We start from the raw sequence: 6,000 nt of genomic DNA on the forward strand, positions 1-6,000 counted from the left end.
CCCTGAAGTCGGTTCCTTTTGTGATGGTGTGATAGATGGCACAGGCTTACACATTCTTGGCAAGCCTTTTTTTTTTTGTTGTTGTTGTTAATGAACAGCTGCCTGTGAAGAGAATCCTCATTCTGCATTTGGAATCATTCTGCTTTATTATATGCAAAATCTAAAATCTTTCTGAATCAACTTTCAATCAGCTGAATCATCTCAGCTGTGCTGATCCTTTGAATGCAGTTCATTTAGTATACATTCTTTCCTTGCTTGAATTTTCCAGCAAAGACCGCACACACCCAAAACAGAATAAATGCCAAAAGAAAACATTATTTGCACAGTATTACTGACCAGGGCCAGGACAAAATATTAGGGCTCCTAGCAGCAGAATTCTACAGCCATATTACTGTCAAAGTAAACTAAACCCACAATCTGGAATTTTTAAGGATTTTCCACTTCTCCTAAAACACATTGCATTTCATGGAAAAGTCTGAAATAATTTGCTGATCAGTACACATAATGTTTATTCTTGTATTTGGAAAACCATGTCCTCAACCTTTAGTCAAAAAGGAAATAAATACCATTTATGTAAAAAGAAGAAAGCACCATCAGTGGTAGGGAATGAGAACTGTCTGTATATACTTTGTTCTATACCTGAAGCAAACATATGCTTCAGTTAAAGTTCTCTCAGTCTTTGCTATTTCTCTAGAGGAAAAGCATGTATAGAGACAAACAGCAAATTAAAATGAAATTAAGAATTAATTAAAGATGAAATATTTTTATAGAAATCCAAATTTATTTGAGTTCATTCCTTAAAAATATGTTCTCAAGTCAGTAAAAGAAAGTACATCACACAAAGCCTGTCCAAATGGAAGTTTTCCCCAGCAATTACAAAGGCCTAGAGCCCCCTGAGGGAAAAATAAATCACCTTTTCTGTGTCAATGACATTCCTCTTGGCTGATGGAGGCCATGATCACAGAACTAGCTGTTAGGTGTCAGTAAAATTTCATACATGCATGACACTATGACACTAATTTCTTAATCAGTAAATTTCTCATTTAAAAGATAATTACGGAGTTCCCAAATCACATAATTAAATGGGTTCTTGAGTTAATGATAAGAATCGATGGGCCTAATTTACCTCTCACAGACTTACATCCATGTAATTCTGATGGATTTTAGTTAAACACCTAATTCATGACAATGAACATGATGAAAATCAGACTGACAGACTATAATAGAGCACTGTGGAAATGACTACTGGATAAAATATCCCAGGGAATAATATTTCCATATTCCCTCAACATTAGAAAAATAGGACTTTTTCTCCTAGGAGTCAAAGAAAGAAAAAATCCATACAGTATGATTTCCTACTTAAGCTATTTTAATTCCCATTTTATAATTTCTGCAGGCCGAGCTGAGCGGAATTCACAACTTGGTTAGTCAAGTAAACTACCAGTTACAGAAAGGCATTAAGCTTGCTTTCTTAATGCTCAGAATTGGCCAATAACATTCACTTGCCTAAGAATGTGAGATAGTGTACAAGAGTCAGGCTAACAGCTGCTTTAAAAATTGATTAACTTTCTAACACTCATTGAATTCAAATAAGCTAAACATGGGTAAACTGCTTTCAATAGTAGCATATGTGAAGTGAACCAGATTAACGAGGTAAAAAGTATAGATCGGACATTCTCCAAATTAGGAATGACTGGTGTTTTGGCTTATTTTTATATACCAGTGTATTGATTATTGGAAATGTTCATACAAAACTGCACTGAACCAGCTCTGAATATCAGACCTAGTTTTTAGTTGTGTTTGTCTGCAAATAAGAACAAAGTCCTCTTCACCTACAGCATTTTCTCTAACAACGAAACCCTACCTTCTTCCTACCACTTCTGTTTCCTTTATTCACTGTTCACTGAAGATATGCCTGGTGACTCTCACTGTGGCACTTTAGTGGACTGCAAAGCCAAAAGATGGATCCTAAAGATCATGTGTGATAAAGTCACAAAGTTCTATTTATAAAATCCAAATTCTGTCCTAGTCCACTGAAGTGAGATGTCAGATCATAATGAGCTGCTGGTAAATTGCATGTATAAGTAAGATGCAAAAATTCCAGAATATCACAGGCCTAAACTGATGATACAACCTCTTCCAACAGCTAAGGAGCTCAGATATGTGTGTTCTCAGGTGTCATAACTATCAGCAACACCCCATTTAAATAATGAGAATATCCAACAATAATTTATGTATTAGAATGGAAGACATCTACATGAACCATGAAAGATTCCCTGAACCAGAGTGTAAAAAACAAATATTACCTGACAAATTTACCTCTACCTTTGCCCCAGTGCTGTGCCAGCTCTGTACTTGCTTTCTGCCCTGCAGCTGCACTGAGCATTGCTTTGTGCTGCAGTTTCCCCAAGTGCTGCTTTGTTAGCATGGTTGCAGCAGGCAGGTGGTTTAGGTAAAATGTGTAAAGTTCATCGTTTCAGGGACCCTTTGTAGGTACTGCTGAGGGAGGATTACCAAATCAAATTACTTTGCTGTTAGCAAGTGCAAATCAACTCAAATTTCAGGTAGAACCTGGCCTATTATATTTACATGGTCTGACAGCATGTTATAAAAATATTTTTTAAGAGTCCAGTCACTTTCACCTCAGGGATTTTTGAGGTATGTTGTTTATCTCAGGATTACCTTGAACTATGTTTTAGAAACAGACACATGTTCTCTTCTTCAAAGCAGGGCACAACAAATGCTGTTATGGAATAAACAGTAAGGTTTGGTAGTTAAGTAGGTGAGCTAGAGATATAAGGAAAACATGATTTAAAGAGCTTGCTGTGGTTTTGTTGTTTTGTTGTCTTTTAAGAATGAGTGGAAAAGCATGGTTGTATGAAAAAAAATATCAATGGGGCAACTGATGAATATATATACAATCAAGGTCCCATGTAACACCTAAAATTTCTATACTCTTGTATGTTTTTTTAAATGAAAAAAGGACCAAAACCTATGCAACTTTGGTTAAGCATGCACACTGAAGATGAAAATAAAATGTCCCAATATAAAGAGAAGCAGTTACCAAAAAATGTAATTTTTAACCTATACCTGCAGCTATCAAGTTAGACAAATTTATATAAACCATTACTAGCAGTGTCCCACCAGGCATCTGCTTTCTGTCACTAGTCAGCATGCATTTTTTTCCTAAATTGAAATAGGTTTTATTGAGTTTTTTTATAACAGGTGACAAAAGAAATCAGACACTAAATCATTCCACACAAATACGTGATCCAGGCATTCACTAATACATGAATAAATGTGGGCTTACTAACATGCTTCAGTCACACACACTCAAGTCCAGCACACAAAAGTGTACTTCTTATTTCCAAAACCAAAAATTTATCTTCTGCTGAAAAGACAGTAGCATAACTCAAAAGAAAGTTGTAAAGCATAAACCTCTGGCGATAGTACAATAACACATATCTCCTGGAGATGTGTGTCCTTGTTTTCTGAATCCCAGAGTTGTATAGCGTACAGTTTGACAAATTGTAAGCTCCATGTATCTTTTTTTTAGGCATACTTGAGTCTATTCCTCATAATTTAATTAATTAAGATAAATACTGTGGTGCTTGTTAGTTGCCTTGATGTAAATACTGTGGCTAGGAAGAGGCAAGACTTTTCAGCTAAGTTTTGTGAGATGAATAATTTATTCTGCAAGCATAATATATTGAGAAAGGTAGTTTAAGTAAGCTTGCAACTAATACAACTAATAATTGACCCAGAAGCATCAAATTGGCATTCGATGTTTGAGGTAAGCACAAAAAATTAATTCATACCTTAAATCAGATATATTTATACCATAAATCTGATAAATTTGTGTCAGATATATATAGAGCTATTATAGTACACATTTCTTCGTAACTGGTCAAATTGTCCAAGTTTACATAAAGGGTCAGTGTATGATTCTTTTCTGCCTACTGCATATGAAGGTATAAAAGCTAGTTATTTTCCTGCTGTTCTGGTATTTTCTATGGTCAAGTGTTATTCATGAAACTCCATTTAGAATGTGGAAGAATTTACAGCACAATGTTTCAGCAGAATACCAGTTTATCAGTTGTGAATACGTTTCTTTTTAAATTTATCCAGACTGTTGACCTGGCAGATCAGCATTCCCAGTATCTTTTTATTTTAGAAATTCCAGAATTTCCAGTGGTATCTGAGATGGTATTCCAGGGGTATCTGAGACTTCAGTCCCTGGGAAGGTTATGGAGCAAATCCTCCTGGGGGCTATCACAAGTCAAATGAAGCATGTGATTGGGAAAAGCCAGCACGGATTAAGTAGGGGCAAATTGTACTTGACAAACCTTATTGCCTGCTATGACAAAGAGACCTGCTCACTTGGTATGGGGAGAGTGATGGACATTGTCCATAAGGTTTCCCACATCTCCTCCTCGAGAGACTGATAACGTGTAGTCTGGATAAGTGGTCTGTGCTGTGAGCGGGGATCTGGCTTACCAGCTGCCCGCAGGAGCTGGTGGTGAAAAGGTGGCTCCTTTTCAAAGTGGCAGTCTATCACTAGTGGATTGATATTGGGCCCAATGCTGTTTAATACTCTGTAAATTATCTGGAAGATGTGATCAAATGTACCCTGACCAAGTTTTCCAGCAATACTAAAGTGGACACTTTGAAAGGGAGAGTCACTCTGCAGGATGGAAGAGTGGGCTAACAAGAACCTCATGAAGTTCAACCAGGAAAAACAATGGCTGGCCTGTGATCCTGGCACATGCTCCCTTGTGTGACTGCAACTTCTGCTGTCACCAAACCCAAACACACTTTAAACAAATTGGTTCCTACCTGCTGCTATCAACCTTGTCGTTTAAAAACTAAGGTAAGTAGAAGGGGTTTGTAGCCCACCGCTTATTTTTGTAAATCGAGATCTTACTGTAAAAGGCTACCTAGAAAGCCCGCATTTCCATGCAGGGGACACCACTTTCAGAGTAACAGCTGGGACCAAAATTCAGGGATATTTTATCTTATGCTGCCATCTCCTGGCAAATAGCTCAATTACAAATAAAGTGGTAAGTAAAAAAGCTCTGCAAGGCGGCACCACTGAGAACAAAGCCGGCCTCGAGTAATGGCGGTTTCTGCCTGCCGCCAGCGGCAGCGGCCTGAGGGGAGGGGCAGGTTTCCACTGCCGGCTTCTCGCATCGGTGGCCTCGGGCAGCCGTATTGTAGTTTGAATGTAGAGGCTGTATAGAGCAAGGTGAAAACAGCCCCATGATTTCTGGTCGGTGACTTACAGTCGGTGAGGTGAAAATACGTTGTCGGTGGGATTTGACAAAGGCTGGTGTAAAGGCGTGGGATGTTTCTGCACGACAGTTTAACCTACCAAAGTGGTTACAAATGGGACCAGTCTTCTGCGCTGGCACAAGTTAAAAGTAGAAATGAGAGAATCTGCTGTTGCCTGTGTAAGAAAGGATGGCAGTGAGCCCAGGTGCCTTCCCACTGCCTCCCTGAAGTCGCAGCCCTTTGGGAGGTGTTACAAACATTCCTATCCCTAATGATTGTATCAATCAGTCTTTACAGTGTGATAGAATATTAACTTTGTTAATTTGTATATTCAGTTTATGCACTGTAATGTGATAATGTAGTGGAATTTTACTGGATGCTTTAGTATTGTTCACACTTAAGTAAAACAAACTAAAGAACAACCTGGCCCTGGAAATAAGGACTTTGCTTCTTGGAAGCTTAAAGCTGTCCATTAAGGATAAAGGGTACACTTGCACAACCAAGATAACGGCAGTATCCTAGCCCCACTGACATGTCTTTGAAACCCTCTCAGTGTGGTCTGGTATCATAGATAAGTAACTATAGCAAGACTGACTCCAGGGACATCTGGAAGATGCTGCAAGAATGCTGCAAAAATGTAATTGCATGACTAAGTTTTACTATGATTAGTGATCAGTAGTGTGGGTGTTAGTGATCAGTCAATTTGTGTTTTGTACCTAAACACTTGAA

The sequence above is a fragment of the Psittacula echo genome (assembly GCF_963264785.1).
Source record: "Psittacula echo genome assembly, chromosome: 2".
Classification (NCBI taxonomy): Eukaryota; Metazoa; Chordata; class Aves; order Psittaciformes; family Psittacidae; genus Psittacula; species Psittacula echo.